Below are 19598 nucleotides of genomic sequence, written 5' to 3'. Positions count from 1 at the left end.
GAATTGCAGTGGGGAATGGTATCACGGCTCTAACCCAGGGGATCATATCATCATGGGAAAAGAACTTGGCAGATCCTTTCCCAAGAAAAAATAGAAAGAAATCCTTTTTCTGACTCATAAGTGCTTCATCTTCTGCAAATTACAGGAAACCAAATAAAAATGTAGGCCAGGCAATACTTCACTCATTTTCCTGGAGTTCTCAGAGACCAATTTGTGAAAAGCATGGTGCCATGATACACATCTAATGGTACTGCTGCTGACTGAATAGCAGAAAACAAATTCTGTTCACAAAATCAATTACATTCCAGAGCTGGTCACATTGTCTTCAAAATTTTACTATTATCCATGACATCTGGTAATCTGTCAAGAAAGTATTACTACATTATGTTTAGATGGCTCCTGAACTTTAAACATAGACTTTCGAAGAACATTATTTTACTAGTACGGAGAAAGTATTAGGGAGCATATGATGATAACTCTCATCATTTGTTCCATAATAATACCCTAATCCAGTTTGTCTTTCCACTCATTTCACAGTTTGGCTATCCAATAGGACTTTTTTTTTCTTACTTTAACTTGGCCATTTCTACTCTACAGTGCCCACATTTTCTCCATCTAAATTTTCTTATTCTTGTTATTGATGAACACAAACGTACACTTTTAATAGTGTTACCCATGTACATACAGTTAGGTCCATATACTGTATATTTGGACAGGGACAACATTTTTCTAATTTTGGTTCTAGACATTACCACAATGAATTTTAAACAAAACAATTCAGATGCAGTTGAAGTTCAGACTTTCAGCTTTCATTTGAGGGTATCCACATTAAAATTGGATGAAGGGTTTAGGAGTTTCAGCTCCTTAACATGTGCCACCCTGTTTTTAAAGGGACCAAAAGTAATTGGACTGATTAAATAATTGTAAATAAAATGTTCATTTCTAGTACTTGGTTGAAAACCCTTTGTTGGCAATGACTGCCTGAAGTCTTGAACTCATGGACATCACCAGACGCTGTGTTTCCTCCTTTTTGATTCTCTACCAGGCCTTCACTGCGGTGGTTTTCAGTTGCTATTTGTTTGTGGGCCTTTCTGTCTGAAGTTTAGTCTTTAACAAGTGAAATGCTGTTAGCACCGCCACAACGGGTCCCGCTGTCCCTGCCGTCCCCTTACTTACCGCCGCTGCCTTGGCCTCCGGTCCGGGTTCCTCCTGCCTCTCGCTCCCAGCGCGCACCTCCAGTCGTCCTCTGTTCCGGCGGGCGGTCTCCCGGCGTGCTCCACCTCTGCCCTCGGCCGCTCGCACTGTGCCTCTGCGCACGCGCCGGGGGGCCTGACCGCGCGTCCCTGCTGTATGGACGCCCGCTGGCCTGACCTGATCCAGACCCACCGCCTGGCCAATCGGGGCATACCATCAGGTAACTGTATTATGCTTATCTGTACAGCAATGCCTTATGGTCTGTATAAACCCATTTTAAATTTGCTAAAATGAATTCAAATCTCACATTATTTGTTTATTATTGTAAATCCTATGCATGATATTGCTGATCAGTAACAGAGATACATGAAATTTTAGATGCATTAGATGTGCAACTATAGGGGGTGTAGAGGAAGAAGTTATACCTTGGACCTGGTGGCCGAGGATATCTTTCAATACCTATTCCTTAACCCCTTTACCCCCAAAGGTGGTTTGCACGTTCATGACCTGGCCAATTTTTACAATTCTGACAAATATGTCCCTTTATGAGGTCAGAACTCTGGAACGCTTCCATGGATCCTGGTGATTCTGACATAGTTTTCTCGTGACATATTGTACTTCATGTTAGTGGTAAAATTTCACTGATATAACTTGCGTTTATTTGTGAAAAAATGGAAATTTGGCAAAAATTTCGCAATTTTCCAACTTTGAATTTTAATGCCCTTAAATCACAGAGATATGGCACAAAAAATACTTAATAAATAACTTTTCCCACATGTTTACTTTACATCAGCACAATTTGGGAACCAAAACTTTTTTTTGTTAGGAAGTTCTAAGGGTTAAAAGTTGACCAGCGATTTCTCATTTTTACAACACCATTTTATTTTTAGGGACCACATCACATTTGAAGTCACTTTAAGGGGTCTATATGATAGAAAATACCCCAAAGTGACACCATTCTAAAAACTGCACCCCTCAAGGTGCTCAAAACCACATTCAAGAAGTTTATTAACCCTTCAGGTGCTTCAAAGAAATTTTTTGAATGTTTAAAAAAATTAACATTCAATTTTTTTTCACAAAAAAATTACTTCAGGTCCAATTTTTTTATTTTAACAAGGGTAACAATAGAAATTGTTAACAATAGTTATTGTGCAATTTGTCCTGAGTAAGCTGATACCTAATATGTCAGGGGGAACCACTGTTTCAGCGCATGGCAGAGCTCAGAAGAGAAGGAGCGCCATTTGACTTTTTCACTGTAAAATTGGCTGGAATTCAGATCGGACACCATGTCACGTTTGGAGAGCTCCTGATGTGTCTAAACAGTGGAAACCCCCCAAAAGTGACCCCATTTTGGAAACTAGACCCCGCAAGGAATTTATCTAGATATGTGGTAAGAACTTTGAACCCCCAAGGGCTTCACAGAAGTTTATAACGTACAGCCATACAATTAAAAAATCATATTTTTTCCACAAAAATGATCTTTTCACCCCCAATTTTTATTTTCCCCAGGGTAACAGGACCCCAAAAGTTATTTTGCAATTTGTCCTGCGTATGCTGATTTCCCATATGTGGGGGTAAACGACTATTTGGGCGCATGGCAGAGCTCGGAAGGGAAGCAGCGCCATTTGACTTTTTTGGCTGGAATTGAGATCGGACGCCATGTTGCGTTTGGAAAGCCCCTGATGTGCCAAAACAGTGGAAGCCCCCACAAATGACACCATTTTGGAAACTAGTCCCCCCCAAGGAACTTATCTAGATGTGTGGTGAGAACTTTGAACCCACAAGGGCTTCACAGAAGTTTATAACGTACAGCTGTAAAATTAAAAAAAAAATCACATTTTTTCCAAAAAAATAATCTTTTCACCCTCAATTTTTATTTTCCCAAGGGTAAAAGGACCCCAAAAGTTATTATGCAATTTGTCCTGAGTATGCTGATACCCCACATGTGGGGGTAAACCACTATTTGGGTGCATGGTAGAGCTCGGAAGGGAAGCAGCGCCATTTGACTTTTTTGGCTGGAATTGAGATCGGACGCCATGCCGAGTTTGGAAAGCCTCTGATGTGCCTAAACAGTTGAAACCCCCCACAACTGACACCATTTTGGAAACTAGATCCCCCAAGGAACTTATCTAGATGTGTGGTGAGCACTTTGAACTCCCAAGTGCTTCACAGAAGTTTATAACACCCGGGCATGAAAATAAAAAAATCATATTTTTTCCACAAACATGATCCTTTAGTCCCCAATTTTTTTATTTTCCCAAGGGTAACAGGAGAAATTGGACCCCAAAAGTTGTTGTCCAATTTGTCCTAAGTATGCTGATATCCCATATGTGGGAGAAAACTACTGTATGGGCACAAGTCGGGGCTCGGAAGGGAAGTAGTGACATTTTGGAATGCAGACTTTGATGGAATGGTCTGCGGGTGTCATGTTGCCTTTGGAGAGCCCCTGATGTGCCTAAACTGTGGAAACCCCCCCACAAGTGACCCCATTTTGGAAACTAGAACCCTAAGGAACTTACCTAGATGTGTGGTGAGCACTTTGAACCCCCAAGTGCTTCACAGAAGTTTATAACACACGGGCATGAAAATAAAAAAATCATATTTTTTCCACAAACATGATCTTTTAGTCCCCATTTTTTTTATTTTTCCAAGAGTAACAGGAGAAATTGGACCCCAAAAGTTGTTGTCCAATTTGTCCTGAGAGTGCTGATAACCCATATGTGGGAGAAAACTACCGTATGGGCACATGTCGGGGCTCGGAAGGGAAGTAGTGATGTTTTGGAATGCGGACTTTGATTGATCGCTGCGGGTGTCATGTCGCGTTTGGAGAGCCTCTGATGTGCCTAAACTGTTGAAACCCCCCACAAATGACCCCATTTTGGAAACTAGACCCCCACAAGGAACTTATCTAGATGTGTGGTGAGCACTTTGAACCCTCAAGTGCTTCACAGAAGTTTATAACGCTCGGGCGTGAAAATAAAAAAATCATATTTTTTCCACAAGCAAGATCTTTTAGTCCCCAATTTTTTATTTTCCCAAGGGTAACAGGAGAAATTGGACCCCAAAAATTGTTGTGCAATTTGTCCTGATTAGGCTGATACCCCATATGTGGAGGTAAACTACTATTTGGGCGCATGGCAGAGCTTGGAAGGGAAGGAGCACCGTTTGACTTTTTCAACGCAGAATTGGCTGGAATTGAGATCAGACGCATTTGGAGAGCACCTAATGTGCCTAAACAGTGGAAACCCCCCAATTCTACCTCCAACCCTAACCCCAACACACCCCTGACCCTAATCTCAGCCCTAACCCTAACCCTAACTCTAACCCTAGCCCTAACCCTAATGGGAAAATGGAAATAAATACATTTTTTTATTTTATTATTTTTCCCTAACTAAGGGGATGATAAAGGGGAGTTTGATTTACTATTTTTAGCAGGTTTTTATGTTTGGCAGCTGTCATATGCTAAAAGACCCTTTTTATTGTAAAAATAGTTCACCACATTTTGAGAGCTATGATTTTTCCATATTTTGACCTACCGAGTCATGTGAGGTCTTATTTTTTGTGGGACTAGTTGACATTTTTATTGCTACCATTTTCGGGCATGTGACATTTTTTGATCGCTTTTTATTCCATTTTAGGGACACAGAATGAACAAAAACCAGCATCTCATGAATTTCTTTTAGAGGGTGCGTTTACACCGTTCCGCGTGTGGTAAAATAGATAAAGCGGTATTATTCTTCGGGTCAGTACGATTACAGCGATACCTCACTTATGTCTTTTTTTTTGTCGATTTTATGCAGTGAAATCAATTTTATATAAAAAATAATTATTTTTGCATCACTTTATTCTGCGAGCTATAACTTTTTTATTTTTTCACTGATGACGCTGTGTGGCAGCTCATTTTTTTGCGGGACAATATGACGTTTTCAGTGGTACCATGGTTATTTATATCCGTCTTTTTGATCGCGCGTTATTGCACTTTTTGTTCGGCGGTATGATGATAAAGCATTGTTTTTTGTTTTGTATTTTATTGTTTAAGGGGTTCACTAAAGGGGTTAACTAATGGGAAAGTTTTATAGGGCAGGTCGTTACGGACGCGGCGATACTAAATATGTGTACTTTTATCATTTTTTTATTTCCAAAAAATGAATTTATTAGAGAATATTTTTTTTTATTTATTTAGCGATTTTTTATAAATTATTTTTATTTTTTTTTCACTTTATTTTTTTGTCCCAGGGGGGACATCACTGTCATGTGTCAGATTGCTGATCTGACAGTTTGGACAGCACTCTGTCAGATCAGCGATCTGACAGGCGCTGCTGCAGGCTTCCTCCTGCCTGCTTTCTGCAGGCACTGAGTAAGCCACCTCCCTGCAGGCCCCCGAAGGCCACCATAGCCATCTTGGATCCGGAGGCCTGCAGGAGAGGAGACCACCAGGAAGCACGGAGGGAGCCCCCTCCTTGCCAATGCTTCCCTAATTCCCCGGTACACTGCGATCATGTTTGATCGCAGTGTGCCAGGGGTGGTCTGTGACCGCCCCTGACACATAGTGCCGGGTGTCAGCTGTGATAATCAGCTGACACCCCACCACGATCAGCGGCGCCCCCCGCCGGGAGCGTCGCTGATCACTGAAACATACTATCCCGTCCCCGGTCATAGGGGCCCGGGTACCGTGGACAGGATAGTACGTCTCATGTCAGAAAGGGGTTACAGGGAACCTGTCTGCAGGATTGTGCACAGTAACCTACAAACATTGTAAGGTCGGTGCCGTTATCCTGATTAAAACGATACCCAGGGTGATGAAATTCATCTTGTCGTTGTTAAATCTTTATTTTCAGTTTTGAGTTAATGATATGCTCGTGCTCCGGGGAGGCCTGTGGGGGTCTTCATGTGGTGCTCTGATTAGGTATTTATAATGCAGACTGCTGACAGGTCACTGATCCCTCACTGATCTGCCCCCTAGTTTACATAATTAATATATATACAAATTGGAAAAAAAAACTTCGGCAGGCAGGTGCCAGCCGTGACCCCTGCGCTGCAGCATAATCACATATGTAATGTGTATATCCCATATATACTCGAGTGTAAGCCGACCCGAGTATAAGCCAACCCCCCTAAATTTGCCACAAAAAACTGGGAAAACTTATTGACTCGCATATAAGCCTAGGGTGGAAAATGCAGCAGCTACTGGTAAATTTCAAAAATAAAAATAGATACCAATAAAAGTGTCATGATCCAGGTTGAATGATGACAGTTAAAAGCACATGTAACCTTTTTTTTTTTCCTTAAGCTGTGTGCTTAACTTTGGTTTTGCCCCCGGTGGCCATTAGGATTATTACACAGTGGTGTCTTTTGCTCTAGTTTGCCCCCGGTGGTGGTTAGCGTTATTACACGGGAATCACAGGTGTGATTCCTCTGACTTAACTATAATGGTGTGTCATGTGCTCTCACTGGTATTAGTGATAGCGTTCATTTCAACCATCCCTGGTGGAGGAAGGAGCTAGAGAGAGTTCCTTGCAGCACAGTCTGAGTCCTGGTGTGGAAGGAGTCAGAGGGGATTTCCTTGCAGCTCTGACAGAGCTTGGTGGCAGTTATTCAGGAGGAAAGCTGCATTCTGGTGGTGGACTCTGTTGCTGGGAGCAAGAGCAACAGAGCAAAACTAAGTGGTGTTTCCCTGTTTGTGCCTTTCCTTTATGTGTGTTTCAGTACAGTGGTGGGATTTGTCTCTGCACCGGCCAATTTCACTAGAAAGGAGTAGGTGCAGGGCGAGCTAGGGTATAAAGGTATCCAAATCGGCACCTGGTGCGGAACCGGCCTAGGGATCGGTAGGAGTGTAGAGACACTGACTCAGGGGAGTGCAGGAGGTCTCCACGTCCCCGTTCTCTATCGTGGGGCCTACCATTGCAATTGTTTCCCTGGTGTTTCCCCTTATTATTTAAATTCGCCCTGCTGGAGGCGGTGTATCCAGTTTCACGTGTATTTCTGAAATTCGCTTGCTGGAGGCGGTGTATCTGGCTGCACGTCTTATTATTTAAATTTGCCTTACTGGAGGCGGTGTATCCAGGGTCACGTGTGTCATATAAATTCGCCCTGCTGGAGGCGGTGTGTCCAGTCACACGTTGACCATTACATTATCACCAACCAAACTTTTTTTTCTGCTGAGCCATGGACCCAAGGCAGACCTTTGCCCAAATGCTGCAAATCTTTACTGAGGAGATTAGGGGGCAGCGCGGTGAGTTGGTGCAGCAGCTGCAGCTGTTGGTGGGCTTTGGGGATCTGGTTCAGGCACAGGCTCAGCCAGAACCCAAGATATCCCTTCCTGACAGGTTTTCTGGAGGGAGAGATCAATTCTTGGTATTCCCGCAAGCCTGCAAATTATATTTCAGGCTGCGTCCTCGTTCATCAGGGAATGAACAGCAACGGGAGGGAATCTTTATGTCTCTTAAGGTGAATCCCCAATCCTGGGCTTTCTCCCTGCCGTACGATTCACCATCATTAGAGTCCTTGGATGAGTTTTTTGCGGCTTTGGCGCTTGTGTATGGGGATCCAAATGGCGTCGCCCTGGCGGAATCTCGACTCCGTAGGTGTAAACAGGGAGCCCAGGTTGCTGAGGAGTACTGCTCAGAGTTTAGGAGATGGGCCACTGACACTCAGAGGAATGACCCTGCACTTAGGAGTCAAGTTGCAGGATACTCTGGTGCAGTACGCTGCCCCCAGGTCGCTGGAGGCCGCCATGTCCCTTGCCATCCAGATGGATAGGCGCCTTAGGGAGATACATACACAAAATGTGCCCCCTGTTGTCCTCGCTAGGGAGGAGGACCCACCTGTGCGAACGGAGGAACCCAGACAGCCCGGTGTTGTTGGTACAAAAAAGGGGGTGTCTGCGGCTCGTCGTGGTGGGTGGTATGCTTTTCCTGTGGGAAGCCGGGCCATTTCATGGGAGCCTGCCCAGTACATGCCAAGTCTCCAGACGAACCCATGCAAGTAGGAGGAGCTAGTTTGTGTACGGAGCTGCCTACGGTTCGGGGAGTGGTGTCGGCATGTTTTTACTGTGGGCAGACTGGTCATGTCCAGAAGGCTTGCCCAACCCACGCCAATTATTTTCTGTGCCATCTGTGAAGCCACATTCCCCTGGTCACTTGGTGAGAGGCGACCAGGGAGTGTATATTTCCTCCATTTTGCCCTCCCAAGGTACTATGTCAGCAGAGGTGTTGGCTGGTGGCGTAACGGAGGTGATACTGGTGCTTGTGGACAGCAGAGCAGGAGTTAGTCTGGTGGATGTTCGCTTTGTCCAGTCTCATGGCCTGAGGTGTAGGATGCTTGCCCAACCTATAAGCATCCAGGCCATCAACTCTGTCCACTGAGCCAGGGGAGCTTGACCCAAGTCGTAGAAAATATCCATCTACACATAAGACATCATGAGGAGTCCTTGTCATGCTACGTCTTGGAAGGAATGCCAGTACCTATCGTTTTAGGCCTCCCTTGGCTGAAAAAACACAACCCGGTAATAGATTGGCGGGTGAGGGAAGTGGTCAGCTGGGGCAGTCGTGTGAGGGCTGCTGCCTAGGGACTACCGTCTCTGCCATCTCTCTTCAACGGACCCCTTTCTCTCCAGTGAGAGCAGCAGATGTGCTGCAGGAGAGTAGGGGCAAGTCTCAACCCTCGCCATTAGCCAACCCTGGAAGGCGCAGACCTCGTGGTGGAAGAGGTTGGAGGGTGGTGTACCCCGTGGGGAGTTGCGGGGGTGTGAGTGTGGTGACACAGGGGGACACCTCTGTTGTCAATCCCAGAAAGAGTTTACCTAATGGTGACAAACGAATGAGTGGCAATAACGTTCAGGTCCCGACCTGTGTGTGAACGAGCATGTATGGGTGGCTGTTGTGAGTTCATTCTCGGGTTCCCCTACTGAACTCCCTCTGGTGGTGTCGGGAGGTGGTGCGGCTGGTTGGATCGGTGGAGATCTGCCACCTGAGGATGGGGATGATGATTGGATCTCGGGATTCTCAGATTGGATTTAAGACAGCCGACGCCCTATTCAGTTGCTGGTGATTCCTTCTGGCTTGTCAGCTCTTGGTTTTCAGCTCTGTTCCAGTCATCTAAAGCTAAGTTTTTCTGCTAATGTTCACACTTGATTTTGTTGGTCTATTCAGTTTTTTGTGTGGCCTGCCAGCCCCGGCTGGGGGCTGAGCTGAATTTCCACTCTTATTTATCAGTATTTTGCCAATTGGCTTTTTGTCCCTTACTAGTTCGGTCTCTTTTTGCTCTGTCTCAGAATATTCCAGAGTGCTGATATAGTGGGAGAAGTCTAGTGACTTCAGGGTTAATTTTGCTATCAGAAGTGTTGGACATTATTTTTGTAGGGTTTTTTGCAGTTTGCAGACAGTGACTTGCCTTTCCTTTCCTGTCTAGCTAGTTTGGGCCCCATCATTTGCTCAGCCTATTTAACTGCCTGTGTTTGTGCCTTCATCTTGCTTCACCGTCAATACATGTGTGGGGGCTATCTATTCCTTTGGGGTCTGCTCTGGGGCAGTTAGTTTTCCCTTTTCTTGCTTTAGGCTTATGTAGTCCTCTGGCCGTGACGAGGCGTCTAGGAACATCATAGGCACGCTCCATGGCTACTGCTAGTTGTGTGGTAAGATCAGGGATCTGCAATCTGCATAGTTACCAACTTCTCTGGTTTTCTGTGGCTTAGCTTGTTTTGTTTTTTTTTTTCTCCTCGGTGACCCATTCATAACAGGTGACCACCAAAAAACATCCAGTGGAAGTGTGTTGCGGAGCATTACCAACTCGAGTTACCCCCAAACATACACATACACAACTCGTTCCCCAGGTCGGCGCTTCGGAGATGTCTGGTGCCTCCAGAACATATATTGCCAATATCATCGGTGTATGTTTGTCATCACCCTGACGTGCAGGTAGTTGCAGGGGTGAACTCTGGATCTGGGTGTCCCCTCTGTAGGTGGTTCCCTGATGAGGAGCGGCCTTGAGGGTCCAGAGTCCCCTCATTGAGGGAGGGTACTGTCATGATCCAGGTTGGATGATGACAGTTAAAAGCACATGTAACCTTTTTTTTCCTTAAGCTGTGTGCTTAAGTTTGGTTTTGCCCCCGGTGGCCATTAGGATTATTACACAGTGGTGTCTTTTGTTCTAGTTTGCCCCCAGTGGTGGTTAGTGTTATTACATGGGAATCACTAACAGGTGTGATTCCTCTGGCTTAACTATAAAGGTGTGTCATGTGCTCGCACTGGTGTTGGTGATAGTGTTCATTTCAACCATCCCTGGTGGAGGAAGGAGCTAGAGAGAGTTCCTTGCAGAACAGTCTGAGTCCTGGTGAGGAAGGAGTCTGAGGGGATTTCCTTGCAGCTCTGACAGAGCTTGGTGGCAGTTATTCAGGAGGAAAGCTGCATTCTGGTGGTGGACTCTGTTGCTGGGAGCAAGAGCAACAGAGCAAAGCTAAGTGGTGTTTCCCTTTTTGTGCCTTTCCTTTATGTGTGTTTCAGTGCAGTGGTGGGATTAGTCTCTGCACCGGCCATTTCACTAGAAAGGGGTAGGTGCAGGGCGAGCTAGGGTTTAAAGGTATCCAGATCGGCGCCCGGTGCGGAACCGGCCTAGGGATCGGTAGGAGTGTAGAGACACTGACTCAGGGGAGTGCAGGAGGTCTCCATGTCCCCGTTCCCTATCATTTGGGGCCCCAAATGCTCACATATTGCATCATCACATGGATACATTTTTGTTGTATTTACAAGCGCTAAGTTCAGGCCGGTAAACAAGCGTGATCGACAATATTGAAGTTGTTTAACACTTTTTTTTTTAGAAATGAGCGACTTTGCCTTTAGGGTCGAGTCGGGTTTCATGAAAGCTGGCTTTCTTAAAAGTTGAGTCGAACGAAATCGGCCGACTATCGGGAAAAGTCGAAGGTCCGACTGAAACACAAAACCCAATGCAAGTCAATGGGGAAGCAAAGTCGGCAGGGAGTGGAGGACAGTAAACACACCTACATGCCGGACCGCTTTTTTAAAGTGCGCGAAATCTCTCTCTCTCCCTCCCCGGACGCTGCGCATGTCAACTCTTTGCCCACAGTGTACATCCTTGCTCAGTGGCTGAAAAAAGTCAAGTGCAAGCATTCTGAGAAATCTGACTTTGGCGCTCGTTTTGCCGACCTCATGGCCGCTGTGATCGGGTTTCGGTCGGCGAAACCTGACTTTGCCATAAGTCGCCGACTTATGAATCTGGCCGACCTGTTTCACTCAACTCTACTTTTTTTCCCAGCCCCTTTAGGGTAAGTGCACATGTTCAGTAATTGGCAGCGCTTTAGTCACAGCACATGTCCGCTGCATCCAAAGCGCTGCTGGCTTTCGAACACAGGTTAATCCACATGTGTTCATTGAACCGTGCGGAATCACCGTGTCCAGTCCATTGTACAGGTGAAATTTATCTTGCGGAGACTCACATCTCTGCAAGATAAATTGACATGCTGCGGTCTGGAAAGACACGCCGCATGCCTGTCTCTGCTGGTGAGCATAGTGGATGGGATTTCAAGAAATTCCATCCACTATGCTGTAACATCTGGATGCTGCATAAGCATGCAGCATCCAACCCGTATCGCTTACTGACCATGTGCACATACCCTTACTCCAGCTGAAGAAGAATGATTGGTACAGATAGTCCTCGATACAGTATAATGCAGGTCCCATATAGTACATATAGTAAAATGCACTCCCCATGGTCCCCCTCAGAGTATACTTCAGCCCCCCTCATAGAGTATAGTATAGTTTCCTCTTAGAGTATAATGCAGCCCTCACAAAATATAATGCAGCTGTAGGGGAAGTGGACTGACCTATGGACCTGTCTGCAGCAGGAGGGTTAATGTACAATATGCTGGACATGGACTGCTGTATATGAAGGTGGGAGACAGCTGGAGATAGTGAGGGACGGTGGAGTACTGGGTTTGGCCACTAAGGGGAGACCAAGGACAGCAGAAACAGAAGAAGGTGTAGTACTGCAGTTTGGCCACAAGATGGGAGCTGGGAGCAGTGAGGACAGGGCTTAACAGCAGCTTAAGGCTATGAAACCACAGAGTCATGGGGGCGGGGTTACAGGAGCACTAGAGGGGGAATTCCTGGGGAGGGGAATAAATAGTTGCAGAGAGTTCCAGAAGGAAGCCAGTCCAGGGAGAGGAACTTAGAGGAAGAAGAGGCAGAAGGAGGAGACAGACAGAGAACAAGCTCCAGCAGGGACTGAGGAGGAAGACAGTCAGGGGGAGGTGGCCCTGACAGGAGGAGCCACAGAACAGAGACAGCCTGGGGTACCACAAACGGACAGACTTGGATGGATGAAGCGCTGTGGTGGTAGGCCTAGGGCAGCCACAGTGAAAGAGCTGCGAGGGACGTCAATCAGGAAAAGGAAGCAAGTGAAAGGTACCCGGGCCTGTGTGCGGAAGTGTCGTGCAGCTGCTGTGTGGTGTTGCAGGTGTCAGAGGGATGGCCAAAAAAGTGGACCTGTTGGACGCACATCGGTCTCTGTCTCGGTCTGTTCGCGGCGGAAAGGGACCACCCCCCAGTCGGCACACGTACCTACACAGCCCCCTCAGAATATAATGCAGCCCCACACACACAGCATAATGCAGCCCTCTGAGCATAATGCAGCCCCTTTCGAGTATAATGCAGTCCCCCGTAATATAGTCCATCCCCTTGTGCAGCAGACACACCATAATGCATACACACACTATAATGCATGCATACGCACACACAGTCACACACACTATAATGCATGCATACATACACAGTCACACACACACTATAAGGCATGCACACACACTATAATTGAAGAAAAAAAAGGGATCGTTCCAGCTACTAAAAAAATTGCTTTATTGAAGAAAATTTAAAATAACAGCATGTCGGCTTTCTCCTCTCCAGCAAAGGATACGCTGGGGGGCACTAGAAACATTTACGCGTTTCGATCCACTAAGAATCTTTTTCACAGCTGTAGATTGATGGAGTAACACAAATCTTATACACATCAGGAACCAATAGCAGATACTCTTACAGTCACATGATTAGACACTAAAGTCCTTTGCACTTTTCTCAGAGAAAATAGAGATTTGCATTATGCTGACCATAAAATAATTATTTCACATTAATAACAAATACAAATATATAAAAAAAGAAAAAAAAAACATAGAAATAACCAATTAGTAATGGACGGTACATGATTTCAGTTCTCTTATTTAGACCATTAGGATATCTGGACCCCAAGCAAAAAATCCAGAAAGCCTCCCTTGTGAGAAGGCGTCTTTTTACATCTCCACATTTCAAATTTTTAATGCATTCAATTCCCACTACAGACATTGCATCCAAATTACCATTGTGGTGCATTAAAAAATGTCTTGAAGCCATAGAAATATTACGTGTTTAAATTATTATGCTCCAAAATCCGAGTTTTAAATTTCCTTGCTGTGCAACCTATATAGAACAAATTTCATATTTCACAGTGTATTTTATAAACTACATTTTCTGTATTGCAGTTAATAAATTGTTTTATGCTGTAAGTTTGAACATTATTGATGTCACTACATTTTTTAACCCTTTGTGTGTATCTACACATTTTGTATTTATTCTGACCGCATCTGTAAAAACCTGCAGTTTTTAACCAATTACCAGTGGATTGCACTGATGAAAATTCTTTAGAATTAGAAAATGGTGCATATAATGAAAAAGATAGTGTTCAGTCTCAGCATATCAATGTAAAAAATCTTTTTTTTTTTACCCAATTCAGAGTCGAAGTGATTGTATGGATAGATTTCAAGAGGTTTTAGAGAGAGAGCTGAAACAGTTAAATTTGGAAATATCCACCAAGACCTCATTTTCTGGCTTTAATAGAAATGTAACTATAAAACAACAAGCTGCTCTGTGAGATCTTAAAAAAATGACAGATATAATTATAAAACGCAGCGATAAGGGGGGCATGGTGGTAGTTCTAAATGCTGAAGATTATGAGAATGAAATGTTGAAATTGTTATCAGATCATGAGGTTTATGAAAAATTGAAATTTAATCCTACTACAATATATAGTCAATTAGCTGGAGATATTATTACTGAGGGTCTCAATCTGGGCATTTTAACTAAAAAGCAAGCTGAGTACTTAGAAGTAAAAAATCTGGTTTTACCGATTATATATGGCCTGCCTAAGATTCATAAGGCCACAGACATTCCTCCTATGAGACCAATAGTATCAGGCATAGGCTCTGTCAATGAGCACCTGTGCGAATGGGCTGATTCTCTGCTTCAGCCGTTAGTACGCAACCTTCCTGGTTATCTCAAAGATTCCAGAGATGTATTGGCTACTTTTTCTAATAAAATCTGGCAGGATAATTTTACATGGCTGAGCTGCGATGTTATATCGCTATGTACCTGCATTCCACACAATTTAGCTATGGAGGCACTGAAATACTTTTTAACCAATCAAAGTGGTTTTTCAGAAGACCTTATTAATTTTCTGCTACAAGTAGTTTTTTTTCTTTTGAAACATAATTTTTTTGCTTTTGAAGGAACTATTTATCTACAGAGATCTGGAGTTCCAATGGGAGCAAAATATTCTCCTTCTTTAGCCAATTTGACTATGGCATACTGGGAAAAGGAGTTTCTGTATTCTGTGGATAATCCTTTTGTGAGTGATATCAACTGGTATGGTAGATACATCGATGATACCCTAATTATTTGGCAGGGTGATGTATCTACCATACCAGTATTTATGGATTACATCAATTCTAATAATTTTAATTATTAGAATTGATGTTATTAGTTTATTAATTAAACTCGGATTTTGGAGCATGTTAGGGATGTAGAGAATAATAATTTAAACACATAATATTTCCATGGCTTCAAGACATTTTTTAATGCACCACAATGATAATTTGGATGCAATGTCTGTAGTGGGAATTGAATGCATTAAAAATTTGAAACGTGGAGGAGATGTAAAAAGACGCCTTTTCACAAGGGAGGCTTTCTGGATTTTTTGCTTGGGGTCCAGATATCCTAATGGTCGAAATAAGAGAACTGAAATCATTTACCATTACTAATTGGTTATTTCTATGTTTTTTTCTTTTTCTTTTTTTATATATTTGTATTTGTTATTAATGTGAAATAATTATTTTATCGTCAGCATAACGCAAATCTCTATTTTCTCTGAGAAAAGTGCAAAGGACCTTAGTGTTTAATCATGTGACTAAGTGTATCTGCTATTGGTTCCTGATGTGTAAAAGATTTGTGTTACTCCATCAATCTACAGCTGTGAAAAAGATCCTTAGTGGATCGAAATGCGTAGCTGTTTCTAGTGCTCCCCAGCGTATCCTTTGCTGGAGAGGAGAAAGCCGACATGCTGTTATCTTACATTTTCTTCAATAAAGCAAGTTTTTTAGTAGCTGGAATGATCCCTTTTTTTTTCTTCAATCAATTCTTCGCTGAAGTCCAGACAAGGTTCCGTGCTCTGGCTGTTTGGTTGTTGAGCTGGCTAGGGCTTTTCAGCCCATATCTTTATATTTGTGCTGTTACACACACTATAATGCATGCATACACACACTATAATGTATGTATACACACACACACACTATAATGCATGCATACACATACAGTCACACACACTATAATGCATGCATACACATACAGTCACACACACACTATAATGCATACATGCACACACACAGTCACACACACTATAATGCATGCATTCACACACACACAGTCACACACACACATACTTACTCCTTCTCCTCCTTCCCACGCCCTCTGGCTTCTACAGTGCATTTGATCAGCTCCACTGCTGGCACACGCTGCTGGGTCAGAGGAAGAGTGATGGGAGAGGGAGCATCACATGATGCTCTCTCCTTCATCACTGCTTTCAACTGTTTCGGCATCTAAGATGCCGATAAGTTTAATGTGGGTTCTGGGGGTGGGGGGAGGAGCGGCACCAAGCCCCACTTGCTCAGGGTCCCCATAGTGGCTGTGTGGTGTACTGGCTGGCTAGTGTGCTGGCTGGGGCCCCCGGTGGACCAGAGGGCCCTAGGCAACTGCCAGTGCTGTCTGCTCCTAGCGCTGGTGTTATGACTGGGTCACCGAGGAGGAAAGCAAGACAAAGCTAAGCCACAGAGAACCAGAGAGGTTGGTAACTAAGCAGATTGCAGATCCCTGATCTGAAAAATACCATCTCATGGTCGAAACGTTGTATATTCTCATGGCAAAATAAACTTCTGCATATTCTTTTACCTGGATTGGATGCTGTTCTTTTTCATTGTTCCAGGAAAGGAAAGACTGTCTGCAATCACGCAAAAAACCCTGCAAAAAATGGCCAACACGTCTGATAGAAAAATACTGAAGTCACTAGACTTCGCCCACTATATCAACACTCTGGTATATTCTGAAAGCAGAGCAAAAAGAGGCCACTCTAATAAGGGACAAAAACAAACTGGCACAAGCAGTAACATAAGGATGTAAATTCAGCACAGCCCCAGCCGGAGCTGGCTGAACACACAAAACTGAAATAGACAAAACCAGATCAAATGTGAACAATAGCAAAAGAACACTTAGCTGAGCATGCAGGGACTGAGCTGGAAACTAAGACATCAGGAGGCAGGAAAAAAATCACCAGCAGGGATAGAGGTAGTCAGCTGTCTTAAATCCAGTCAGAAACTCCAGATCTCCAGTCATCCTCCTCATTATCAGGTGGCAGGCCTCTGTTAATTAGATCAGCTACATTACCTCCAGTAACCACCAGAAGGAGCCCGGAAAGAGAACTCGCGACCCCTCTGTCAATATAACCAGCTCCACTACCTTCACTAGCAACCAGAGGTAGGCCAGAAAGCGAATTCACAACAGTACCCCCCCCTTGAGGAGGGGTCACCGAACCCTCATCCACGCCACCAGGCCAATCAGGATGGGCCCGATGAAAAGTCAGAAGCAGAAACCCAAGAATTATCCTCCTGGCCATAACCTTTCCATTTGACGAAGTACTGGAGTCTCCGTCTAGCCAAATGAGAATCCAATATTTTCTCTACCTCATATTCCACATTGCCTTTAACCAATACAGGGTCAGGAGGCGCCGCCATAGGAACTACTGGCTCCACAAGCCTCTTCAACCGAGATTTATGAAACACGTTATGGATCTTAAACGTAACTGGAAGAGCCAATCGAAAAGAAACAGGAATAAGAATCTCCAAAATCTTAAAAGGTCCAATGAATCTTGGCTTGAACTTTGGAGGCGCAACCTTCATAGGAATATTCTTTGACGACAACCAAACCATATCACCCACTTTAAACCGGGGACCAATGGTTCTATGCTGGTTGGAAAACCATTGGGCCTTTTCCTGAGAGAGGGACAACTTATCCGCCACTTGGTCCCAAATCTGCTGCATTCTCTTTACCACAGTGTCCACACTTGGGCAGGTCGAAGACTCCATTTGCCCTGAAGAAAAATTGAGGATGAAACCCAAAGTTACAGAAAAAGGGCGACATCAAAGTGGCAGAACTAGCTCTATTGTTTAGCGCGAATTCGGCCAAGGGCAAAAATGAGGCCCAGTCATCCTGATCAGCAGATATAAAACATCTAAAATAGGACTCCAAAGTCTGGTTTATTCTCTCAGTCTGCCCATTGGTTTGAGGATGAAATGCAGAGGAGAAAGATAACTGAATTCCCAGTTTGGAACAAAAAGCTCTCCAAAATCTGGAAACAAACTGGAGGACTCCTCTGTCCGACACAATGTTTTCAGGAATCCCATGCAACCGAACCACATGTTGTAAAAATAAGGGCACCAACTCTGAAGAAGATGGCAACTTTGGGAGTGGTACAAGATGGATCATCTTAAAAAATCTATCACAAATCACCCAGATAATAAGAGAGAAAGGTAATGAAACCCGGTGTGTATAGCATGTGGGCAAAAAAAGGGTTCAACAAATGTGATCAATTTGAAATTAGCCACCCACATGAACACCTCAGGACTATATGACCAGTTGTAACCAACAACAGCACACGGGGGGAGGACGAATCCAGACAACAACTATTGGTCTTAATAAAATTGCTTTATTCCACACAGTGAGGCAAGGTACAAATACAACGTGATGAAAAGCCATAAAAATATTAAAAACAGCGAATAGGGACACAGGGGCCCTAGTAGCCAGAACTGCACATAAATACATGAAAAATTGCACAATAATCATGTGTACGCAACAATGCAGTATCTATGTATTCTGGTATTCATGCTATACTAATGGGTAGAGAGATTCAATGATAAAAAGTCCAGGCAACAGTCAGAAAGTATACAGTACATATACAGTATGTGTAATACCTGGGCAAAGATGCAGCTGGCAAACACAGGGTCCCGGTGTCCGCCCCAATGCGCGTTTCGGAACACCTTTGTCAGGGGGCGCAAGTAGTGAAGTGAAAGACGCTGATTTTATAGCGGGCCTAAACCAGAAATGGGGCTCACGGCAAAACCGGAAGTGGTCATTGGTTCCCATGTCGACGCGCATGCTATTGCGTGCATGTATAGTGCGCATATGTGGCAACAAGGTCCGTTGCCTGAGGTACACACATGCCTCTCCAGGCTGAACAGCAGGGATGTGTGACGCCGAGATCCCGCGGGGCCCCATGGGACCAGATGTCCATAACCCCCAGCGTCAGCACAGGAAGTGGCGAGGGAGCCACACAGGCGCAGTGGGGAGTAAAGAGTCAATGCCACCATATTGAAAAAGGCCAAATACCCATCAATTGCCACTGATGACCAGGGACGGTTAGAAGCCCCTCAAAACAGAGGGATATGTAAAAAACTATATATGAAAATATAGCATGAGATAGAAATATCAATCAAAAATTGCCAAATGCTAGAAAAGTTTTTACAAGTAGTACAGATACGGTGTCATCATATATATGACTAAACATAACTTAAATAGATGCCTCTAAATCTAAATACCTGAGAGACCTGCGCTGACTTTTAGAAGAGCCAGAAATTTGAGGGATCACCTCACTCGCAGTCTCTATGTTGGCAAACCTAGGACTACATTCCTTGACAGTAGGACCAGGAGGCATGGTTGCTATCCATGTGGCCACTGCGTTGCTTGCCCAAACATGGATCGCGCCACCACCTTCTCTGACTCTAGTGGTAAGATTTATAACATTAAGAAATCTATTACATGTGATACACGGTATGTCATTTACCATGCTACATGTCCGTGTGGCCTTATCTATATTGGCCTCACTTCACGTCAGTTGAAGGTGCGTGTGCGTGAACATGTGTTGGTCATTGAGGCGTCAGTTGGCCAGGTGGATGCATCCTTGCTGAAGACTATTCCTAGGCACTTTAAATGTTGCCATGCGAGCGATGGGAGTCTGATTAGATTTAGAGGCATCGACGCACT

This window comes from Dendrobates tinctorius, unplaced genomic scaffold (genome assembly GCF_039654945.1).
Source record: "Dendrobates tinctorius isolate UK_male_01 unplaced genomic scaffold, ASM3965494v1 ptg000060l, whole genome shotgun sequence".
NCBI classification, from domain to species: domain Eukaryota; kingdom Metazoa; phylum Chordata; class Amphibia; order Anura; family Dendrobatidae; genus Dendrobates; species Dendrobates tinctorius.
This window is presented reverse-complemented; position numbering follows the sequence as displayed.